At 44.9% G+C, this 23435-nt stretch overlaps 2 long non-coding RNA genes across 2 annotated transcripts in view; one reads left to right on the top strand and one right to left on the bottom strand.

The window, feature by feature from the left end:
* The first annotated feature begins 252 nt into the window (after positions 1-252).
* LOC125117534 (uncharacterized) overlaps positions 253-23435 on the top strand; it is a 79673-nt gene continuing 56490 nt past the window's right edge. Inside the window, exon 1 of the long non-coding RNA XR_007132646.1 lies at positions 253-737. This is a non-coding gene — a long non-coding RNA (uncharacterized LOC125117534). The remainder of the gene's footprint in view (positions 738-23435) is intronic.
* Positions 7392-10443, bottom strand: LOC125117535 (uncharacterized). Its single transcript, XR_007132647.1, has 3 exons — positions 10370-10443; positions 9872-10066; positions 7392-9146 (listed from the first exon to the last, which is right to left on the bottom strand). It is a non-coding gene; the product is annotated as an uncharacterized LOC125117535 (long non-coding RNA).

Below are 23435 nucleotides of genomic sequence, written 5' to 3'. Positions count from 1 at the left end.
GTTTTCTCATCTAATAAATGAGAAGAATAATATTGTCTCGCTGATAAAGCTGGTGTGAGGTTAAATAGGGTAATTCACGTCAAGGGCTCAGCACAGGGCCTGGAAGCAGTGAATGTTCAATAAATGTCATTAATGATAATGATGATGAGAATCATTAGGAAACAGGACACTGACTGTTTTTAACAGAACAGTCAGAGGAGGCCCAATAATAAAACTACCCAATATATCAAACTGGAATTGCAATCAATGGTATTTTAAAGGCCAGCCCCTAAATTAACATCATCACATGAGGGCCTGGGGATGCCAACCAGCTGCTCTTCAGAGCATGCAAGCCAGCGCCACAAGGAAAGACAGCAGGCTGTTAAAACTTCTCATGAGATTGTAGCAGTTTCAGAACTGTGTATTGAGAATAGTTCCACAGGATGGCAACATATGTTACGTGAAACAAAGTGCTCCGGAGTCAGATAAGGTCATGAGACCTTGTAAACCAAGTTCAGCGGTGACATTCTTCTGCAGGACTTCTCCGAGCATCTCTTAGGAGGAGACGGTAGGATTCGCCCATTTTTAACCGTAGCATCCTGTGTTTTTCAGATTACCTCCTGGGACTTTTCAGAAATGCCTCATCCCAAGGGACGCTCCAGGAGTCTAGAACTGCCCATCCCAGGTCAACTGGGAAGAAGGAAGAGAAGGAAAGACAAGACAAGAAAAGAACGTACAACCTGCAAATAATAGTAAGGGTAAATATTTTGTGCTCTTATCAATTTTCCTAAATGTATAAAAGTACATTACCTCTATAATCAGGAAAACCAGATAACATGTATCTTAAAACAATTTTTTCATATTTAAGATTCAGCTAAGCTCTGAGAACAGAAAATGAAAGTAGACTTTTAAAACAAAATAGTGTTTTGCAATTTTAGGAGGAGAAATATTCAGTACATTGTGAACTAACAGAAACACAGAAGGCTCTAGTTAATGAACACAGAGTCCCTGACAATCTTTTTTGTTTTTTGGCTTTTTTGGCCATCCTGCAGCATATGGGATTTCCCAGGCTAGGGGTCGAATCAGAGCTGCAGCTGCTGGCCTATGCTACAGACACAGCATTGCCAGATCTGAGCCACGTCTGAGACCTACAGGGCAGCTCACGGCAATGCTGGATCCTTAACCCACTGAGCGAGGCCAGGGATCAACCCCTCATCCTCATGGTTCCTGCTGAGCCACAACAGGAACTCCCCTGGACAATCCTAAAATAGCAGACTCAGAGGGACAAGAGGCACCCAAAGACTCTCAACAAGGCACCTAATCCTACCTGGCCCCACTGATCCAAGAAGCCCTCCTGGGCTTGGATCTAGGAGTGGGAAGCAGGATCTCAGCAGATACCTCACTGGGCAGATCTTCAAAAGAGAACTGAGTTGGTCCTGGGATCCCAGCACACCTTGACCTTCTCTGCTTCCACCTGCACAGCCTCTAAGAGGGCTGGTGCTGATGGCCTGGAGTCAGGCTACAATAGGGCATTGCTGAGTTCAAGCTGGGCCAGTAAAGGCCTCTCACCTCCATCAATGCCACCCGTCCTGAGCTCCTTTCTCTTGTATTTATTTGCTTTCAAGTATCTTTGGTGATTCTGTAGGTTTTTCCCTTTCATTCCACGTTGGTTTCCTGTCATTTTTATGAGAAGGAATTTATTGGTGCTTTTAAAAAGTATAAAAATGTCTTTGTGCCTAAATCTTCCTTTAACAGGCTTCTCCACCCTGTTCGTTCTTTGTCCTGGGTTTTGGTTTTGGTTTTCCCTTTTCTGAATTCAGTGCTTCTGGGTCCAGCCAAATGGAAGTGGGTCTGGTAAAGGCTGGAGATGATGTGGAGGGGGTGGGGCAGCCAGGCCCTGCGGCTGCAGCCAAGAGCTGCTGCCTTTGCAGGCCCATTACACACTCAGCCACTCGGCAAGGCTCTGCCTCCAGGCGGCTCATCCCCCTGCCACTCTCTGAATAACACACACACCTCATAGAAAGCCATCACTTATCCAAATGGCCATGAGCACCTTTGGACTACTATTTAGCTACTAAGTGTGCAGATGCTCTGAGGAGGCCAGATGGAAAGTGCCAGCTCCAAGTCCCCGTCTGAGCTCCAGTTTGCAGGCATCTTTCTATCTGGCCTCACGGGTCTTTCCTCTGCAGGGCAAAGGGCTGGTCATCTCTGGGGCCATCCCTAGGGAAGGGGATCTGTACCCTCCCAGGGCTATGCAGGTGGCCTCCTTGGGATCATGGCAAGCGGTGGGTTCACCACTGGTGCTGGGCGAGGAGGGGGTTCTGGGAGGGGTGCATGCCAGTGAGTGGCACCTTGTCCACTCCCGGGCTCCTTCAGACAGACCTGGCAACCATCTGAAAGGGACAGTGTGTGCATGAGATGCCACCCACTGCCCAGTCCCTGCCCACCCAGACATCACACATTCTTATTTACGAAGACTCCTGGGAAGAGACGCACAGGGAGGGTTAAAAGTATTTTGACAGATATAGGGAGAATGCCTTCCCTAGGGCTGAGTGGAAGACAGCAGTTTGCAGAATTGGACAAAGCACGATTCTGACTGTACACAAAAGGATACCCCTGCCACATGCGTGAGAAAAACAGGAACGGCTAAAGCTTAACAGTCTTCTCTATGGAGTGGGATTGTCAGCAAGTATGCATTTTTCTCTTCGCAGATTTCTGCTGCTTCTAATTTTTCTAAAATGAGCATTCTCACTTTTATCAGCAGAAAAGGTCACTAAGCCATTTGTTCAAAAATCTGCTAAACACCTCTTTACAGAGTGACAGTTGTGGATAAGATAGTTATGTGAGTGTGTGTGTGTGTGTGTGTGTGTGTACATAATGCTTTTATAGATACACACACCATGCACATATATAAATAAATGTGAACAAGTGTATATACTTGTGTGTGTCTATGACTAAGTTATTAGATACATTATATATATGTTACAGATATAATTTCATAATTATCTTCATAATAATTTTGTGATTATTATTATATCTATATATAATATAGATATAATTTCATGATTCTCTTGAAAGGCTCACTAGTACAGAGAATTGACCTACGAGTAAGCTCACAGAAATATATCACACCTGGGAGGCCAACAACAGATAAGACAAAGAGGCACCCACTAGCTGTGACGGGGTCTGTCTTCATTTTCTGGGGTTAAGTGACTGTTGCAAAATAATCCATTTACTCTTTGTGAAGATGGCCATCTTGACAGAATAAAATGGAGAAGGCCCTGCCTGGAGCAGAAGCTGTGTGCCACCGCGGTGACAGTGTGCTTAACTGATATTTGTGCCCAAGGGCAGCTTCTCTCCCCTTTCTCCTCCCAAGTGAGAAACTGCACTTCACTGGGAAAGAAGGGCAGGGTAGGATGTTTCCACTGAAAGCAGAGCAGTGCCATATACAGAACAGCTTGTGTGCTCGGCTGTCCTGGCTGCAGTGCTCCCTCTGACAAGTACCCCTCATGCTGGGTGGCCCTCTGAGGGTGCCCTATGGGGCAGAGCCAGGAACGCCCTGACCGACAGTCTTGAGCACGCAGGAGAGCTCTCAGGGCTGGCAGCTCACTGCAGGCCCCACTCTTCTCCTGGAGGCTTTGTCCAAAGGAGGGCGGAGCCTATAAGGAGCTTTGGGCTTTGTTATGCATGACGCAGAGGTTGGGCCCCAGAGGAAAGGGGAAGGGCTGCTGAGCCAGGTGTCTGGGTTTCCTCTCTGGGGTTTCTGCATCCCTTTGGAGTTCTTAGAGTTTGAGCCCACCTTTGGTGTTACCTATGGGGGATGGGCACTTTTCCTCAAATCACACGTTAAAACAGTCATTCCAGTAGTTTCTTCAGAAAGCTTTTGCTTTTTTTCTGATTAATCCTTGTAGCACAGCTTTGCTTTGTGTGTGTGTGTGTGTGTGTGTGTGTGTGTGTGTAGAGTGTGTGCCTGTGTTCATGGTTAGGAAAAAGACTTGTTCACTCCAATAACTCATTGGCAGGACGAAGGCTTCCAGTAGGTACTGGATGATATCTGGAAGACTTTCAACACATCTGTCCAATCATTCATTCATTCTTTCCTTCCAGACGTGTGACTCAAAAGATTGTTTGTAACTAGATGCGTACTGAGTTTAGCAATCCAAGTTGTATTCAAAAGATAGGTTTGCTTTCTGCTACATAAAGTACCATATAGGCCTTTGTTACCAGCAAAATAACTCATTATAAATATTTCAGTTTTGAAAATAAGTACGAGATGCTCTGTTCAAAATTTAAATCAGAGCAGGCCCAACAGAAATGCTCAGCCTTTGTTAGGACTTTGGGTAGTAACAGAGAGGGTGACCCGGTTCCATCTCGTTTAGAGCACAAAGGGAAGTTCAGTTCTCAGAACCAGGACATCCATGGCTATGGGATTTAAAAAGTCAGGTTCTGGAGCTCCTGTTGTGGCTCATGGGTAATGAACTCAACCAGTATCCATGAGGATGCAGGTTTGATCCCTGGCCCCGCTCAGTAGTTAAGGGTCCTGTGTTGCTGTGGCTGTGGTGTAGGTCAGCAGCTATAGCTCCAGTTCCACCCCTAGCCTGGGAACTTCCATATGCTGCAGGTACAGCCCTAAAAAAAAAAAAAAAAAAAAAAAAAGTCACATTCTGCTAGATGCAGGGGCTTGGGTGACATATAAGTTTTCTTTCTCCCCCCGCCCCCTGCTCTTACCCTTTTTCAACAGATGGGACGATAGTACTGGCAGCTCAAAAACCATCCTTATTCTTAGAACTATTTCTCCAAATTGATTAGACATGCACACTCTGTCAGCATCCATATAACAAAGCTCAAGGAAGACCACTGTTTCAAAGTCAGTCACTCTGGAAGAGAGGGGGCCCATCAGGATTGCAGGCCCCCTTCTGCACTTGGGGTGACGTGGAGTGGAGTGGGGTGGAGTGCCGGTGGCTAGGATGACACTCTGGGATTTGTAGCTATATCAGGATTCTGCGGAACTGGGGAATCATGGTTCTCTCAAGAAAAAGCAAGATGGGGCGTTCTATTGCGGCTCAGTGGAAACGAACCTGACGAGGACCCATGAGGATGCAAGTGCAATCCCTGGCCTCGCTCAGTGGGTTAAGGATCCAGCGCTGCCGTGAGCTGCAGTGTAGGTCCCAGACTTGGCTTGGACCTGGCGTTGCTGTGGTGGTGGTGTAGGCTGGCAGCCGTAGCCTTGTTTCGACCCCTAGCCTGGGAACTTCCATATGCCGCACCTGCGGCCTAAAAAGCAGGAAAGAAAAAGAAAAAGCAAGATGAACTTACCTGAAGGAGGGGAAAGGAATGCCAGATGGACAAACACTTTCTCAAAGCTTCATTGTAAAATTTACTTGAGAAGGAATTGATCCTATTGAAAATAATCTCAGGAACCTAAAAATGGGGACAGAGAAAAAACTGAGATGATTTAACAGTGTTGAATAGAATATATTACTCAATTATTATTTTTTCAAGAGAATTTGCTTCAGAAAATACCTTCACAGTAAAAATCCAGGAATTATCTTGATCAAAATGTTTGTTTTCATGAAACAGAGTCCAAATAGCCTCCAAGTCAAAATAAGTTTTCTTGGAACTGAGGTATTTTTCCCTCAAAGAAGTCCAAATTTAATTAGGATGGATAAACAGCATCTGGACATTCCTGATCTTATATCCTGACACAATTTAGCCTCAGAGGCAGTCGTATTTTCTTAGAAGATGATCCGTTCATTCCTCTGATGCACTTTGTCCTCGTGTGAGGAGAGAAGAGAGGCCACTGGAATTTGTCACATGCTCATCACAACTGCCCATCTTCTCGGCTTTAGGGGACGCTGCACTGGAGGCCAGAGAGAGACCCAGTACTTCACAGAAATATTCCAAGGCTCTTCAGAGTCGGTGGCTTCTGAAGGGGGATGACTGTCACCAACTGACTCCTGGCCGTCTTGCTTTACCCAGTTTTATGACTTCTAATCTCTTTCCATCAGTTATCCTGTTTTATGGCTGCGCATGATAAGATAAATGGGCTTTTCTCCCTCCCTGTCCCCCCACTCTCTCGGGGTCCCTCCCTCCCTCCTTCCCTCCATCCCTCTCCTTGTCTGTGTCTGAAGTTAGACTCACTGCTGGTCTGTAAACCAAGTTAGATCATTCCACAAGCCTGCGCCCTCTCAGCTCTCTTGTCACGTCACCCAGTAACAGCTCGTGCGGGCAGACTATTGAACTCCACACCTGTCTCAGAGGAAAAGAGCCTAAACCGATGCCCAGTTGAAGTGGATTTAGCAAAGCTGTCTCCCTCGGAGATCCCATCACGCTTCTTAGCTAAGGCCGATCTCCCTTCTGGTCCTGGGTGAGCAGTTTCCCCTCAAGCCCAGCAGCTGTGTGACTTGAACAAGTCACTTCACCTCTCTGAGCTCATCTCTAAAATGGGCAGACCGGATGAGGTAGTGTCTGTGGTCCTACTAGTTCTAACAGCCTGCGATGCTGGGACGTCCAGACGCTTATCCACTACCCTGATGCAGGGGAGTTCTCCGCAACCGAAACTCCTTCTGGTGTCTGTCAGGTAAAGGCCAGCCCCAGCCTCACCCCCAGGGATATGTCTGCAAGTGCAGGAACAAAAGCAAGGACAGACCGGGCCAGGCACCAACTGTATGCAGATTAGAACTGTTAAGGTTACGTCAGTAGCCTCCTTCATCGTGTGGCCATTTCTTTCTCCTTCTCACCTCTGGGATTAAAGCTTGTGTGCTGACTGTTGAAAAATCAGTCATTAACGGCCAGGAAATGACTTCCCCATCCATCAGACCACTGCTCAGCCGTGTTTCAGCTTTTCCCCCCTCTCCCTGTGTAATTGTTCTCGTCCACCACTGATTACAGTTTATAATAACCATAATTCTCTCCGAATCAATCACTACTTTACTTTACCACGGGGTTACCCGGAGAAACATGAGGGAATGCAGATACCCCCGGCTGGGTTTTATTTTTTGGAAATTTCCTGCTTTCGTCTGGATCTCATTTAATCATCTGGATGTTCAAAGAAACGCTAGGATTTTAATTCAAAGGCATTTTTTTTTCTACTTGCTTTTAACTCTTCTTCTTCTTTTTTTTTAAAAGAGGAAGTGATGGCTGGTAAAATGAGGCTAATATTGTGCAAAATCTGCCAGGGCTGCTGTTTAGCTTGACTGGTGGGGCCACAGTGGGAATTCTTATCATGAATCCATATGCTTCTGTGGCACCCGAATGTGGTTTAGGCTACCCATCCTGTGTGGTTTCCTGGAAGGTCCAGGAATTGTTATTTCCCTCTGTGGACTGATTAAAGTAAAAATTCCTATTGTGGAAACAAAGTTTCTTTCTTACACATTCTGGAGAGGTATGACAATCAGTCACATACAACTTAGTGAGAATTCAAGGCGATTCAGTTTTATTTAGTACTCACCAGACTTACTGCATTCAATATACCCTGTCAGTGCTTTGGTGAGTTTAAAAAAAAAAGAAGAGCATGCTCTAGTCCCTGTGTCTGAGGCTCGTATGATGGTGGGAAGTGGTGGAAGACAGTCAGCTAAATAACTCTTGCAGCATTCATTACCTGTGCCTTGGATTTGGGGGTTACAAAGTGCAGCAGAAAAAGAGAAGAGGAGGCTATTTGTATGCTAGGGATCTTAGAATTCCTAGAGAAAAAATGTGGCTTGAGGTCAACCTTGGAGGAAGGGATGGATTTGAACAAGTAGTCATTCTAGGAAGGGGCCGCAGAAATTAATCACAAAGGCCTGGGAAGGGAGAGGATAAGGGAGACTGGTACTCAGAAGGAAAGGCCTGGAACAAGGGCATGACCCAGGGCCATGTGTGTGAAGGCCCCAGCCTGGCTGCAGCATCACGTAACCCCCAGGAAAGCTTCAGAGAACCACATCAGCTCTTCTCAGGGTGTTCTAGAAATACTTGCTGAGGCAGCATTGGCAAACATGAGTGGATAGGGCAAAACATTGCATAATTCAGGAGATGTTATTAACAGTGAGGCCTCATGGCCAGCCAAGTTTGGAACCTGCTAGTTAGAGTGATCAGAGGAGTAATTTACAATATTGGACCCCCACCAAAAAAAGTGATCTTTTCAAACCCAAACAAATCCTGGTGGAAGTTGAAGCTCTAGTGAAAGATGTTTCATTTAAAAAATTTTAAAGTATTAACATAGTGTTGGGAAGTACTGGATCAGCATCAACAGCAAATGGACTCAGGCCTTTTTGCACAAAGGCAGGGTTGTATCAGGGATGGGAGTAGAGGCAGCACACTTGACCTTTTGTCCTCCTTACTAGTCCACCATTGGTTTATTGGGGACCTATGAACTCTCGTTAAGCTCCTTTCACCCTCATTTGCCATAGTCACATGTGTAAGAGACATGAAATATTTTATGCAACAAAAGCCCATGGGACTACAGTCTGGGGGAAAATGTTCCAGGTAGCTGCTAATCTGGAAGTTATTTGCTTTCCCCAAACACCCAGGGTGGTCCATATCAGTGTTTCCAGCTTTTTTATTTCATGAGCTGGTAAAATTATTGTTTTTTTTAAATTAAGTGGTAATGCAGGGAAACATGTGTTTGCCTACTTTTTATTTTGTCAAGTCCAGGCATGCACTTGACACACACAAAATGCACATTATTATACCCTAAGATAAGCAAACTGTAATCTCAGCATAGAGGACAATCCTTTCAATGAAAAGCTTTGTTGAAAAAAAAAATCATACTTCATTGTCCTTACTTACTTTGCAACAGGATGCTCAAAGATGCATCCCTCCCCCACGCTTTTTAAAACTGTAGTTGATTTACAATGTTGTGCCAATCAAAGATGCATTTTTGAGGGGCATGTACACCTGAGAAGTTCTGATCTGTGTGAGTTCTCTCTCTAGCTGCTACAAGGTGGCTCAGAGAGACGTAATTCTGAGGTCACTTCGCTGGACACACATTGGAAGAAACAGAAGGGACCACTGCATTGTCCAGCATTGTCCAAATTGATCAGGGAGCAAATCAGGATTCCGGTCTCAATTCACGCTCCCAGTGTGATGTTTGAAAACGGCAGGAGACAGAGGCTGAGAAATCTGTCTTTTCAGTGAATATATTGGCCTTGGTTCTGACCCAGCCTGTTCGGCTTTTTGTGGATGGAGACCTGTGGGGCATAGAAAACCAGCCAAGAACACAAAATTAGGACAAGAACATCTTAAAAGTTTGGAACAGAACCTGATTAGAAACATCTCCTTTTTAAGTCACTCCTGGAAAAGGTTTCCATTAATTCTCAAAAGTGGGAGCAACAGAAAGGAAAAGATTCATGGCTAATAATAGTTGTTATGAATACTTGCTGTATGCCTACTGCATAGCATATAGGTATATGCATACTGAATACCTGTTGGGTTCTATGCTAAGACCTTTACCTACCCCATCTCATTTAATCCTTAAGGCAAGTTTATAAAACACATAGTCAATACAACTTCTGTTTTATTTGGGGAAAACAAGAAAACTCTTGGAGAAAGTCTGAGAGAGGTTAAGTTCTTTGCCTCCAGCTACGCAGATGTGGGAGCAGAACCCACCCTTACCTGAGCTGAAAGTCCTTTCTGTAGCCAGAACCCTCCTGCAGGGTTTGTGGCTTGTTTTGTGTCATCACCTAGCTGTACATGCGCATGGCCTACAGTTATGTATTTAGCCAACCGCGTATGGTGTCTTCCATCCTATGGCTTTTCTAAAGTCTCATAAAGTTCTGGATGGAAAGACAGTCTTTAGACATTAGGGGTGAGCCTGTAGAAGTCAGACACAGCCAAGGGTCTGGCATGAAGAAGGCTGACCAGGGAAATGATGGTCCTCATAAAAGGACCACACCTGGTCTCTCCGCAGACCCACCTGGGCTGATGGCCTTGCCATCAGGACTGGCTGGCCAGTGATTTCCAGGGTTTGGAGAACGCCTCTCTGACCCTGCAGGCTGTGTCTGCTGGGTCTGATGCAAATTCCTGGGGACATGAACCATTGCCTTTTCTCTGGGGCTTTGCTCCGTCTTTGGCCCCAAGTATTCCATAGCAGCCTCGCCAAAAAGAAGCCCTAGGAGAGAGGAAAGCTTGCATATTAATTCCAGAGGTGACGTACTGAGAATTTTATTCACTTACTCTGAACTCCCTGGTGTACCCCACCCTCCCCTTGGCTCATTAACTCCGTGTCCCTCGCCCGGCTGCCGAATATCAGGAGAACAAATGCACTGTCCGTTCCTCCGGCAGAGCTCCCTGGTCCTCCCCTCCCTGCATTCGCCTCAGGACCACACAAGTCCGTCTGCTCCTGCCCCTCCCGGAGGTCTCTATCCAGGCATGGAGTGTGCGCTCCCCCTCCAGGAGAGGACAGCCTCCTCACCTCCCCACCACGACGTTGCTTCTCGGCTTCTGGAGTCCTTCTAGGCTCTGCTGGGCTCCCCTTCTCTGATATTACTCTGTGTGTGTGTGTGTGTGTGCGCGTGCGTGTGCGTGTGCGTGCGCGTGCGCGCACCCACCCTAGTTCTCACCACCCCCCAACACAGCAGACATAGTCATTTCAGTGAGGGACCTGAGCTAACTTAGTTGTGATAGAAAAATCACAAAATCATTCTCAGTAATCTGAGTCTACAATTCTGGATTTATAAGTATGAGAAATTATGTAGGAATGGGGAGGAGGGTGTGATTTGGGGGAAAAGCATAAACTAGAATTTAAAATCCAGCTAATGTAGGTTAGAGTCAAAAGGTGACAGTTTCATCTCAACTTGAAGCAAACATGCTTTTACACTAGAAAAAAACCTTCATTTAATCTCTGCTGAACACTTCTCCCAGGGGGCATCTCTGAACTACCTGTCCAGGTGTGTGTGTGTGTATATGCTTATAATCTGGTCCCATAAACTAGGACATGGGGAAGAAGGCATGGTTCCTCCCTCATCCTAGGGGAGAGGCTCTGCGAGGATGGCTGTAGCACTGCATACACCCTTCAGGCTCTTAGGGGGCAGGATCGACCTCATGGGCATGAGCCCTGGGCGGTGCACTCAGAAGGGCTCTGTGCTTGGTTTAACCCTCTGCTGTTGCTATATTAAAATTCTAAATAATTTATAACAGGGCCTCTGCATTTCCATTTTGCCCTGGGCCCCACGGGTTATGTAGCTGATCCTGTAGAGAATTACGTCATAGATAGAACAATGGCTGTACCTTCATATCCCCTTCAAATCACCTGAGGGACTTTCGAGAAGTAGCAGTGTTCTAGAATCCATTTGGAAAGGGACAAAGCAACAGAATTGTTTTGAAGTTTCATTTGAAGTTTCATTTGAAGTTCTGCAGGTTTCTATACATAATCATTTCTGAAAATACAGACCTAGAGTATCTCTAAGATCTCAGATCTGTTTTGTGTGATCATGTATTCATTTTCCTCTGTGCTTGTTCACATTCCTGTGGCTGCTGTATGCCATTCCCTAATACAGTCAAGCTTGTTTTAATTTAAAACTAACATTCAAATTTTTTCATTATCTAGTAAAATTGACAGTTAAGAAAATGTACCATGTTTAGTTTGTACATAACTTATGGCTTTGTGCCTTCCGATGTGGTATGCAGCCCACTTTGAGAGGTCCAGGACTTGATCGATGATCTTAAAAAGTCCTTATTTCGTCAGTATTCCTTTTGCACCTAGGACCTGTCTCCCGTAAGTCTTTCTACAGATGGTCATGTTCATATAAGAAGGGAATTCCTTAAATGTGTGTCCTACTCTGCCAGTATCACCAGCCGGGGGCTTTCAAGAAGTTCAATACACGCACCAAAGGTCAAGGTCAAAACAGGGAGTGATTGGTATAAGCCAAAGGAAGGAACCTGAGTTCTCAGCTGTTCCAACAGGTTATCGAGAGTCCCACCCTTAGTCACATTGGGAAACATCAGTACTGTTGAATAGTTGATACCAAATTAAACCTCTTAATTTACCCTGGGATTACCCTAGACAAAGACATGGCAAAGGCAGGGACATGACTTCCATGTCCCTTGTTCTCTGAGGGATCTCTCAAAATGACCAAGGTGTATACTGCTAGCCTAGCCAGAGCTTCTAACTAGGGGGATTTTACATTATATACCCAAATCCATCTTTCTTCTCTTACATAGCTGCCTTTGGGATAGGATTTGATAAACTAATTCTCACTAAAGTGTCAATGACCAACATGGTCTACCTAGTTCTTTTCAACTAGTACATCGCAACAGGGCTGTACTTAGTCTAAAAGGATGTGGCTTTAAGATAGCATTTCAGGCATGAGTGGTAAGGAAGGAAGGGTATGGTCAGACCTAGAGCAGATTTCCTGGACCCGCCTGAATAACACTGCTCCTCTGGCAGCTGGCCATATGTTTGTCATTTAAGCAACAAATAATACCATCAGCAAACAAGTATTTGAATATATGAAAGAATGTATTAAAAAATCAACCAACAACATAATCAAAAAACCCAAGGATGTCATTTGAATTCCTAGTCAAATTGCTCAAAGATGGAAAGATGAATTAAGGGTACTTCAGTAAAACCTGGCATATAAATAAGGAGTTTAACATTAATGCTGTAAAAAAGAATAAAGAAGAAAAAAAGTAAATTGCATTCGAGGAAGATCACCAGTCCCTGGTGTCCCCAAAAACTCTGGGTCTGAGAAACCAGCTAAGGGAGGCATGTGAAAGATTCAAGAGAGAAACTAACCGAATTGCCCAGCGGAGAGGGAGCAGATGACAAAAGGCAGCCTACCGTCCCCTTGCCAGACCCTGGATACTGGTACGGAGATAATGTTCACCCAGAGGGGCTCCTGTTTCTAATGTCCACCTGAAGGGCATATGCTGCTTTCTAATTAGTGTGTCAGAGGAACACTCTTAATTTTCACCAGGATTTCTCATAGGCCAGTGGCAGCCTATCCCTCTTCATCTGTGGTCTGCCTAGAGAAAATTTTAAAGTAAAAATAGCCAAAAGAAGCAGAATCTCATAGGAATTTAGACCTACACTCGACAAAAATCATGGGGGGGGGGAAGGCAGTCAAAGAATTGGAGATTGGTAAAACAAACGCATTTATTGGGTCTCTGAAAATTTTTCGTACTATGTCACCAATTACCAGTCAACTTTTTGCCCAGAACAGACAAAAAAGACATGACCTACCTCTCTGTCCTGCAAGGACTGCCCTGTAATTTGGGAACAACGTAAAAGAAATCAGAGTCTAGGGCTAAAGGGGTATTTTTTGAAATCTATAAGCCAAAGAAGCCACCCTTTTTTATTTTGCTAATTTAATGTGAAAGTGAAATAGATTCCTTTGCAACCTTGACAGCTAGCTTTCTGGGAAGGTGTCTAATATCAGACATAAAATGGAGACATGAATCAATGAGACTCATTAATATTCATAGACAGCAGATTAAGGTTGGTGGAAAAATTATTTATGAAACGAGGGTATTGTCTTCCTCTCACCAAAGGATTTTGTTTGGAGAGGATTGAGTTGGGTGACAGGGCTATGACAGATTAAGTATGAATTTGCAGATTTCTTGGTTTATCTCCCAATGAAAAGAATCTAAAGCATTTGCAAGCAAAGACTGTGCTGGGCTGAGGACAGTAAATGCTTCAGCATCCACACGCCAGTAGGTGGAATGAGCTTCAGACACGGGGGCAGTGATGGAAAGCACTTGGAAGGAAATGAAAGGATGGACTAAGAGTGTGATTATGTAACAAAGGAACAGGCTGAAAAGCAGAACGGGGCTTAGCTGATGTGGAAAAAGGTCAGGGGGTAAAACCTGGACGGTTGCTTTTTATTTATGTACGTGGGGGAGGGGAGATAGCATACTATTCAATAAGAAGTAATTTACTCTTTCTTTTCTTACATTGAACGTGTATGTGTGGTTCTGCATGACACACCTTTGTGTTATTTCTGGCTGTAGTTGGTGGGTGCTATTTTATCATCTAATGAAGATGAGAGCGAAAACCTATGAGTTGAGTTGTCTCAGATCCTCAAATGAACTCTGTTAACAGTACTCTCTCCTTACACAGTTTGAGGATTTATTGCTAGTTCCTTATCTCCACTCGCCCTTTCCTCCTTTATCTTCTGATCCGATCCGTTACAGTCTTGTGCAAGTAAGCTATTGTGATCTGCTGAAATTTTAAAGTGACAGGTGAATTTTTTTTTCAGAATTAAGCACTGAGAGTGGCAGAGTGAGAACTTCAGACTAAGACCTTGAATTGTTCCCTAGGCATACAAAAGGCCATACTTTTTTTCTGCTGCTTGCACTTCAAAAAATTCAGTCTGTATGGGCCTGGGCCATTGTAGTTTCGTTGGTTCCTGTAATGTTGTAAACAGAAATTGTCGTAAACAGAAATTTAATGTTGTAGACAGAGAAGAGAAGGTAGCATTCCATTTCAGATCGTTGACACACAACATTTAAATTAGATAATATCTCCAAGCCAATTAAAAAAAATGTTGGTGGATTTAAACAGTTGGATGCTCAGGAATTTGGCAGGTCAGTCTTTGGGGACGGGAGACCCAGGACTGAGTCTAAGCAGAACTTGATGCAAAACAACACAGCAGGGCTAAAGGGAGATGCAGAAACAGGGTTTGAAGCTGGAGGAAACCTTAGCCATAGTCTGCCCTAATCTCTGCACTTTGAAAGTGTAGACATAAAGACTGAAAAAAGACTTGGCCAAATGGATAAAGCAGCATGTGGTACATCCATACGATGGAATATCGTTCAACTGTAGAAAAGGAACAAAGTACCAATAAATGCCACAACATGGGTGAACCTGGAAAACATGCTAAGTGAAAGCAAGGCCACAAAAGGCCACGTATTTGATGGTTTCGTTGATAAGCAATGTCCAGGATGGGCAAATCCACAGAGACAGAAAGCAGAGTAGCGGGTGCCAGGAGCTGGGGAAGGGAGGATGGCAGAGGCTACGAACAGGTATGGGGGGGGGGTTTGCTGGTGGGGGGGGTGATGAAAATGTTTGGGAACTAGATAATGATGATCTTTGCCAAACCTTGTTAATATGCTAAAGCCCACTTAACTGCACAGTGTAATATGTGAATTTTATCTCAAATTTTTTAAATTGAAAGAAAAAAGGCAAAAAGAAAAAAGGAGGTGGGAGAACTTGACCACAGTTGTTTACCAAGAACCATAACCTAGGCCTCCTCCTCTGAAGGGATTGCCCTTTCTGTTCACAGAGCTTCTTCTTGGAAGCTTTAATGTACAAAATACCAAGCATGCATTGACAAAGAAAACCAATGATGTTAAAATGCCATTATCAGATTTTTTAAAAAGCCAAATGCATGATCTACTAATATATGTGCTTCCATAATAGCACATTAAACAACAAGAACTAGCAGCTGGCCTCAGAACTACTGTAATTTCAAAGTCGTGATGCACATACGCGATTTTACAAGATGTCCAAAACAACTGTTATGTGATATGAAATCTGAGATTTCTGTTAATGACAGAATCACCAATACTAATATTGGTTTGTTGCTGACACTCATAATTGAAGAAAATGCTAAATTTCAGTTAAGAGGTAGCAAAAATATAAATACAATTTTTTAACCTCCAACATGGACTCAAATTCTGTGTATGAGCTGCTTGCGGGTTCATAGACCCCCAGATAAGAAACCCTATATTGCACCACTTTGGAGGACATCTGGGAGAAAGTGCAAAGGACTCAACATGTTTAATAAGCCATTATCATTTCATGAGGGAGGATGGCCTCAGCAATTATCACATAGCAGAAGGAACATCTAAGTAGCTCATACTATGAAGAATGCATAAAAAACTGTCCACTTAATAGGCAGATAAGTCCCCCATATGCAAATGGGCTTCACTGTTTGTGTTGGCTGTCAGGTTGCAGGGAATGCTAGTCTGCTTTCTTACCAACAGTTTTGAGGTTCTGTTCCTTGCTAGAGGTGTTGGTGACTTCTGGGGGGGATCAGTGTGATTACTGATGTCTTGCTCCTGAGACTGGAAGGGGCGAAGTGGTGACCCCCTATTTCTATTAACTCCCAGCTCTAAGTGCTGAGGCTTCTTCCTAGACCTGCAGCCCCTCATGGCCAGCAGTTGCCTTGATCAGCGATTCTGGTCTGCTGAGTACATTCTACACCAAATGCGTGAAGTTAACACACAAGGTAAATTAGCCAATGCAGAATTTGGTGTGGCTTTTCCTTTTAAAAACACATCCCAGTGTTTCTTAGCATCACAGTATATTGCTGGCGAAATGAAGTTTATTAAGAAGCTATCATTGGGAGTTCTCTTGTGGTACAGGGAGTTATGGATCCGGCCTTGTCACGACCTGGCACTGGCCCTGCAGCGGCGTGGGTCACTGCTGTGGTGCGGGTGCAACCCCGGCCCAGGAACTTCCACATGCAGCAGGCACAGCCAAAAACTAAATGAATAAAGTGCGAATAGCTCATCGGATACAGCCAGAAGGTGGAGAAGCAGGCGCATGGCAACTGCCCTCCTTCCTCCTTATCCCGGGCAAACTCACCAACTGAATGCAAGACTCTTCCCTGTGAACCTGGATCCAGCCTCAGAGTCCTCTGACCACAGCAAGCCAAAAGATGGAGGTCCGCACACAAGGGGAAACCTACCTGCCAACCTCGCGTTAAACCCTTGTCAATGAACAGGGAAGGAGTGAGGCTGTGTCTTTGACAATTAGCTCGTAGGGCAGTGAAGGGCTGCATCCCCCAGCGAACGCTTTGAAGTCAGTAGGTGTTCTTAAGCAAGCACGCTAGGTGAGCCTAAGAGCTTCCTTTAAGCCACAACGGAAGGTCCACACTGTCCATTAACATGTGGACCGGAGGGGCTGTCTGTGGAAGAGGAGCCGGAAGAAACGTGTCAGTCTCCTGTGCAACGGGAGGTTCACCACCGCGTCCCCCTGGCGTGTTGGGGGGCAGCCCCCGTGTCCCTCTGGTTCAGTGCCCCGCCTCCTGACACCTGAGGTTTCCTCCCGCCTCAGCCCAATTGTGCCAGCTGTTCCCTTCTTCCCTGGACCCTCCCTGCCTTCTCATTCTGAGCATCACTTGTCCATCTTCACGTGAACCTTGATCCCTCCCACTTCCCCACTATCTTCAGATGCAAACCTCAGTTTTCTCGCACTGCAGGCACTGTTTTAATCATTAGCATGCTGTGATATCCTTTTATGATCACAAAACCCCCTCCTCCCTCGGGTCTGTCTCCAGCTCTCTTTACAGTATTCCTGACCAGCACATCAGCCACTGGAAGTCTTCCTCTTGCTTAACAGAGGTGTTCATTTAGAGTTTTCCACTCAGCGCCCTATGTGTAGATGATTCTCCTGGAACCAGACTCCTCACTTCACTCACTCCCAACACATGCCACAGCACAGCCCTCCACGCTGGACCATAAACTTCTTGACGGCCAGCTGTTTCAGGCAGCAAAGGATCAGCCCCACTGCTGAAGGCAAGCCAGGGAGCGGGGTCAGCCCCATAAACTGATGGCTTATCTTAGCTGCACCTCTATCGTCTGTTCAGCCTTCTCTCTCAATGGCTCAGGTTTCCCAGTGCAAGGAAGAGAAGAAGGAACTCTGCTTTTTTTTTTTTTTTTTTGTCTTTTCTACGGCCGCACCCACGGCATATAGAGGTTCCCAGGGTAGGGGTCTAATTGGAGCTGTAGCCGTTGGCCTACAGCACAGCCACAGCAATGCAGGATCCGAGCCGCATCTGCAACCTACACCACAGCTTATGGCAATGCTGGATCCTTAACCTACTGAGGGAGGCCAAGGATCGAACCTGCAACCTCAAGATCTCTAGTCGGATTCGTTAACCACTGAGCCATGATGGGAACTCCGAGAAGAAGGAACTCTTACTCCTGCCTTGAGCTCTCACTCAGGAAGAATTTGAATGGCAGGTTCTTACGCTCAGCTGCTATCGTCTGGATTAACCTGGGGTCTCCTCAGCCTCCTAGCCAGTGAGCTTCACTTGGGAATCTGAGAATCTGTTGGTGGGAGCCACCCACCCCGCACCTGTCCCTGCCAGACCAGAGAGGTGAAGGGGCCCCAAGCCAATCAGCCAAAGGGATCGGCTGCCTGTTTCCCAGACGTAACTTCAGTAAAACCTGCAGCAAAATGTAAACATGCCAGGCGGCGAAGAAAGAGAGGGTGATCCCGAATGTTCACGTTTCCTCAACTTCACAAAGCGTTGGCACTGCCTTTCCCACGACAGCTGTTCAGCAAGGGACCTGCTGGACCGTGGATATGGACATGGCCCTGGCTTTGGAATGAGAAGACCTGGGTTGAATCCTGGCTCCTGTACTTGCTGGTGGTATGACCTTGACCAAGTCCCGGGCAGAGCAAGCTCATGGAACCCAAGTGCCCCATTGGTCAACAGGGATCATTAGAGTGCCCTGCTCTCTGGGGTGGCTTTGACGTCCCAATCGCAGTGTGGACAGGAAAGCCGATCGTGCGCTACAACGGGCCTTAAAAAAGCGAGGAGGACTTTTCCTTTCTCTCTCTGATTCAGCAGCCCACCATCCCCCCAGGAGAGCCCCTCTCCCTCCAGCTCTCCTGCCTTGCCGTTCCCAGCACTTTGGGGGCCACCTGAGGCCCAGTTAGTGGGGTGCTCAGTGGGGTGAGTGGGGGGCTGAGTTCATGATGTCTCTGTCTTACTTGTGCAGATGGATAAGGCAGCCGAAATTAATGACATTCTGAGCCACTGCAGTGCTCATCTGCTTAACAATCCAATTTCTAGGACGTTTTAGAAGTTGTTAGCTGACTGCCAAAAATGAGGATCATTAAAAATAGATTCACAGCTGTTCAAGAAGCCAGAGATATAATTTTACCTTCATTATGCCTTATTGCAGATGTTATTGATTTAATCTCATTGCATTTTACTGTGTAATATCAATTCACACTGTCTGACTTGGAAATCGGGAACTGTATTTATTCTTCTTATTCTCATAGCAGAAGATATGCTTAGACAGAGCCACAGTGACAGAGGCTCCAAGGTGGTGGCACCATTTAGGCGAGGACCTAATTTTGGCGGCGCAGAGCTGTCAAATGTAGCTGACTGAGGGGAAAATAATCTAAAAAAAACAAAAAAAAAAATGGTGCCACGATTCCTTTTAAGTGTGGGTCTACGTAAACAAATGAATGATTTAAATAAAGGAATCAAAAAATTCCTTGGTTTTGCTCACCTGTCATCAAAAACGTTGGTTCAATGAATCTTACTTTTCTGTCAATTCTTTTATCCTGAAATTTTCACACAGAGGATTGCTAAAGTAGAACTTAATCTGAACTAAAGATGCATGAGAATATTGTTTTCTAAGAGGCATTTCTCAGAGCATTTGTCTCAAGATACTCTATGCTTCAGATATATATATATATATTCCCCCAAAGTCCAGGAAACCCTGTATGGTATCCTCCTTGTAACTCCTTCAGGAGTCATATGGTGGCGTATTAAAAATTTCAGGCAGGAAACAGATTTGGTTGACTTTGTTTAATCCAGCATTTCCAAACTAATTTGATGCAGAAACATGAGTAGTTCTCCCCACCCATTAATATCCCTGAGGGCTGGTGTACTGAGGAACAACCTTTGGGAGTCACAGCTCTTAGACCAGGAAAAAGGAAGGCCAGCTCATTCCTAGGAGTCCCACACTTTTGTGGACTGCCACCGTTGCCACCATCTCGAGCCGCAATGAGCCATTCCTGATGTACGAAGCTTTGGTTCATGAACTTCTGCTCCTAGGTAGCTGCGCTTTCATCTGTCTCCCTTTCCCTTGTTTCACTGCCTCAGCTTCCAAACTCAGGTTCTGTGGGACTCACTTCCAGTTTCCTGCATCCCCCAACCCTGCCCCAGGAGAACTGGCCACATCACCATCCCTCGGAAGTGCAGTGGGGCTCAGGGAGACTGATGCCTACACTGTCTTTACTGGGTTCAGCCACTTTTTCCATTACGTAGCTCACACTCGTGAGAAAATTTGTTCATACCATGTGTTCCAAAGCCTGTATGCCGTCAGGTACAAAATGATCCCGAGTTTGCATGATGTTTTTGTAGCACTAAGAAGTTGCAGGGCCTTCAGCAGGTCATTTAGCCACTCTCTTGGCATCGCATCCATAGAGATGCACGACTGTTTCTGCCTACATTTCGAAGAGCTTAGAAAAGAGCCCCATTTTGCCAGTCTTCCATTTGAGGGGATTCCGTATGAACCATTTGGTGTGATGAGCTCCCACTGGTGGTTTAACAACTCCAGGGGACCCCACCACTATGGGTGACTTCAGATTTTTACCCCATGTCTGCCTACTGCCTTTCAGACTTCCGGACACTCGCTTCCAGGCTGGTGGAAGTCCACGAGAACCTCATACGTTTATGTCACTGCCTTTTGCTTTTATCTCCTAGAAAATGTAACCCCCCCATCGTGATATCTGCCAGTTGCTACCAGTTGGCAGAGAAAGTTAAACCATTTCGCTACCACCTCTCTCTTGCTCTTCCCTGTTCTTTTCCACCCCAGCTTCACTGATTTCTCCACAACCCCCCAGTCCTCCACAGTGACTTCAGGTCTCAGGACGACCTCAGCAGTCACAAGCATGGGCAGGGTTTAGGCCAAAGGCATAGGCCTGATCTCATTTGGCGCTTATTCCCCGTTATTACTGACTCACTAATAACAGAGAGCTCGTGTCCCCCCAGATCGTGAGCTACCCGGTACCTGGCCTTTTACGTCTCAACAATCCATCCCAGTGTCCAGCACAGACCTCAGTGCCTGTTTGCTAATTAATGGATTAGCATCTCTCGGCCAGTACGGGGTGCAGCCAGAGTTGGATTCAGTCTGCTGACCGAGGTCTGTTCCGAGGGTGCGATTCTGCCAGAGCAGTCAGCTTATTCTCCCGTGTTCAGACTTCACTCTCACAGGAACTCCCATCAAGGAACGTGGACTGAAAAGCCAGCCAGGGACCCTAACTGCATACATCGTGCCACTGAGATATACCCAGATTTTTTTTTTTTAGGTCGTAGCTTATGCATGTATGTTTGGGGCAAGCAGGGGACACAACTCTGTTTATATACTCATAAAATCATAACTACCAAATTTTAAAGAATTCTTTGAGGACATTTAGAGGAATTTCCTTATTTTTATAATTAGGAATTTGAACTCCAAAGAGGGGTATAGCTCCGACACACAACTAATTAACTAAATAATACTGCAGAATTCCTCTTTACACAAACCCAAATGGGAGAATCCAGTTTCAGTTCCTTTAATGATATGTATTTTTCTCTCCAGTGTTTGAGTTATGTTTTTGCAGCTCCAATTCAAAATTATGTCTCTTTTAAAATTAACTAAAATGAAGTCTCCAATACACTCTCAAGAACCTGAGACAATGACAGGCAGAAAAGGAAATGTCAATTTGGACTCATATTTGAATGTCCTGAAAATTACTGAAAAGCTAAATATAATTAATTTGTTTACTCTGAGGCAAGTATACTGAGGAAAAACTAATTCTACTTTTTTAGCATACTTTTATAAAGACATAATGACAGGTCCAGACATACTAAGAAAAGGAGAGAAAAATAAAAATCCTTTTTTTAAAAATGACTAAAGCCAACCCATTAACATTGCTCCCAAACAAAGGAATAAAATAAATAAATAACAGACGGGAAGAAAACTAGCAGAGCGGCGCCACCTAGTGTCTATTATCTGAAAAAGCGTGGGCTATTTCGTGCGCCCTCCTGTGGGAAAATTTAGCATTGCGCATAGGCAGGAAAATAATACGGGCTTCTTTCTCCGTTCTGAATGGGAGAAGAAAAGCTATAGACTCTCTACCTACTCTCCAAGCAAGATGTACCTTCTCTATGTTTATACCTTCTCTATCCGTTTTCCTGTTGGTCACACGTCTTTGGACATCATTTCAAGCGAAGCATTTGATCATCAACTTTTAAAATCTAAATAATTGTAAAAGAGCTACGCCTTTCTGTCCCCATGAGATTCTGTTCAACTTGAAATTTTATGAATATCATCCTGGTGCAACATCTTCGTAACATTTTAAAGCCAAAAACAAAGTTTCATTTTTAGGAAGCCAATTTAGAGGTATATATGAGAGGATTTGAGCCAGAAATGAGTCACCTTCCCCTGTGCCCAAGTTTACCCACCTGCCTGTGGAACTTGTTCTGACTTTGGTCTGCCTTCTTTAAGGATATGGCAGAGCTTCCACTGACAGGATTAAATGAGATTAATGTCCATGGATGCTACTGAAGAGTAGAAAGTATATGATTTAGACGAAACTGAGATACTTTTGAATTTTTCATTGAGTTGAAAACATTGGTGCTGATGTCAGACAGCGGCCCGGCTACGAGTGCAGAAAAGAATAGTGAACCAGGGACTGGAACAACTTTGCTAGTTGCGTGGCTTGTCCTGGGATAAGTCACTGAAGTCTGATATCTGCTCTTTTATTCCGTAACTGAGGATAGTTTGGAGTGTATCAGCCATAGGGTCTGCTCTGGCTCTCCTGTCCTATAACTCGACCTAGACCATACAGTTGCATTTCGTACCGGCACAGGTGTTCATTACCTCTTGTCCAGACTGTGGCAATATCTTACAAACACATCTTTCCTAGCTCTATTCCAGCAGAATAATCATGAAAGATGGGTAGTGCCAGCATCAACTTCATAAAATACAAGTCCAGTCATTCCATTCCCCTGTCTAAAGGTGTAAAAATGGCTCCCTGTGGCATTTCGCAGGGCAGCCAGTGTTTATAAGAATCAACTCTGTGCCAGAGAATATTATGAATGCCTTCTGTGCCGTGTCATTACATCCATACAATGGCATTTTTAGATAGGCAGGATATGCCTTTTTTTTTTATGGAGGAGGAAGCTGAAATTCTTAGATGTTTAAGGAACTGCTTCTAGTCCCAGTAAGGGAGGGAAGAGTCTGAGATGCAAATCTGGGTCTGTGGTTCCAAAATTCATGGTCTCTGTGAGTGTTCAAGGGGTATCTTTTGGAGCCAGAAATACTTGGGTTAGAGTCCAGGCTCTGCCAAACATTGTTATACATTGTCTAACCTTGAGACATTTCCTAGCCTCTCTATGCCTCAGTTTCCTCATCCGTAAAATAGGGACAATATTAATACAATACTAGTGCTTATCTCGTAGAGAATAAATGCATGTTAAACGCTGGAATAGCACCTGCCACAAAACATTTAGGGAGTGATTTGTGTTATTATTATTACATTTTCTCACTGAACATATTATAAATAAAGTCTCTCCCTTAACTGTCAAGGTGCTTATAAACTTGGCTCCAGTTGGCCTTCCTGTCTTTTCTGCTGCTATTTTCCTACGAGTCCAGCGCCAATTGTTCCAGTTTCCCCGCCAAATACTTGCAAATATGTAGATCTTCCTTCAGGTCTCTACTTTTGCTGCCACTAGTGTTCTCCTTAGTCGGAAAAGTCTGTCTCCTCTTCTCTAGCGACCCCTTGTGGTGAGAACAGTAATGGG

Source organism: Phacochoerus africanus, chromosome 16 (genome assembly GCF_016906955.1).
Source record: "Phacochoerus africanus isolate WHEZ1 chromosome 16, ROS_Pafr_v1, whole genome shotgun sequence".
Lineage (NCBI taxonomy): Eukaryota > Metazoa > Chordata > Mammalia > Artiodactyla > Suidae > Phacochoerus > Phacochoerus africanus.
The sequence above is the reverse complement of the archived record's forward strand: the minus strand, read 5'-3'. Positions and strand labels throughout refer to the sequence as shown.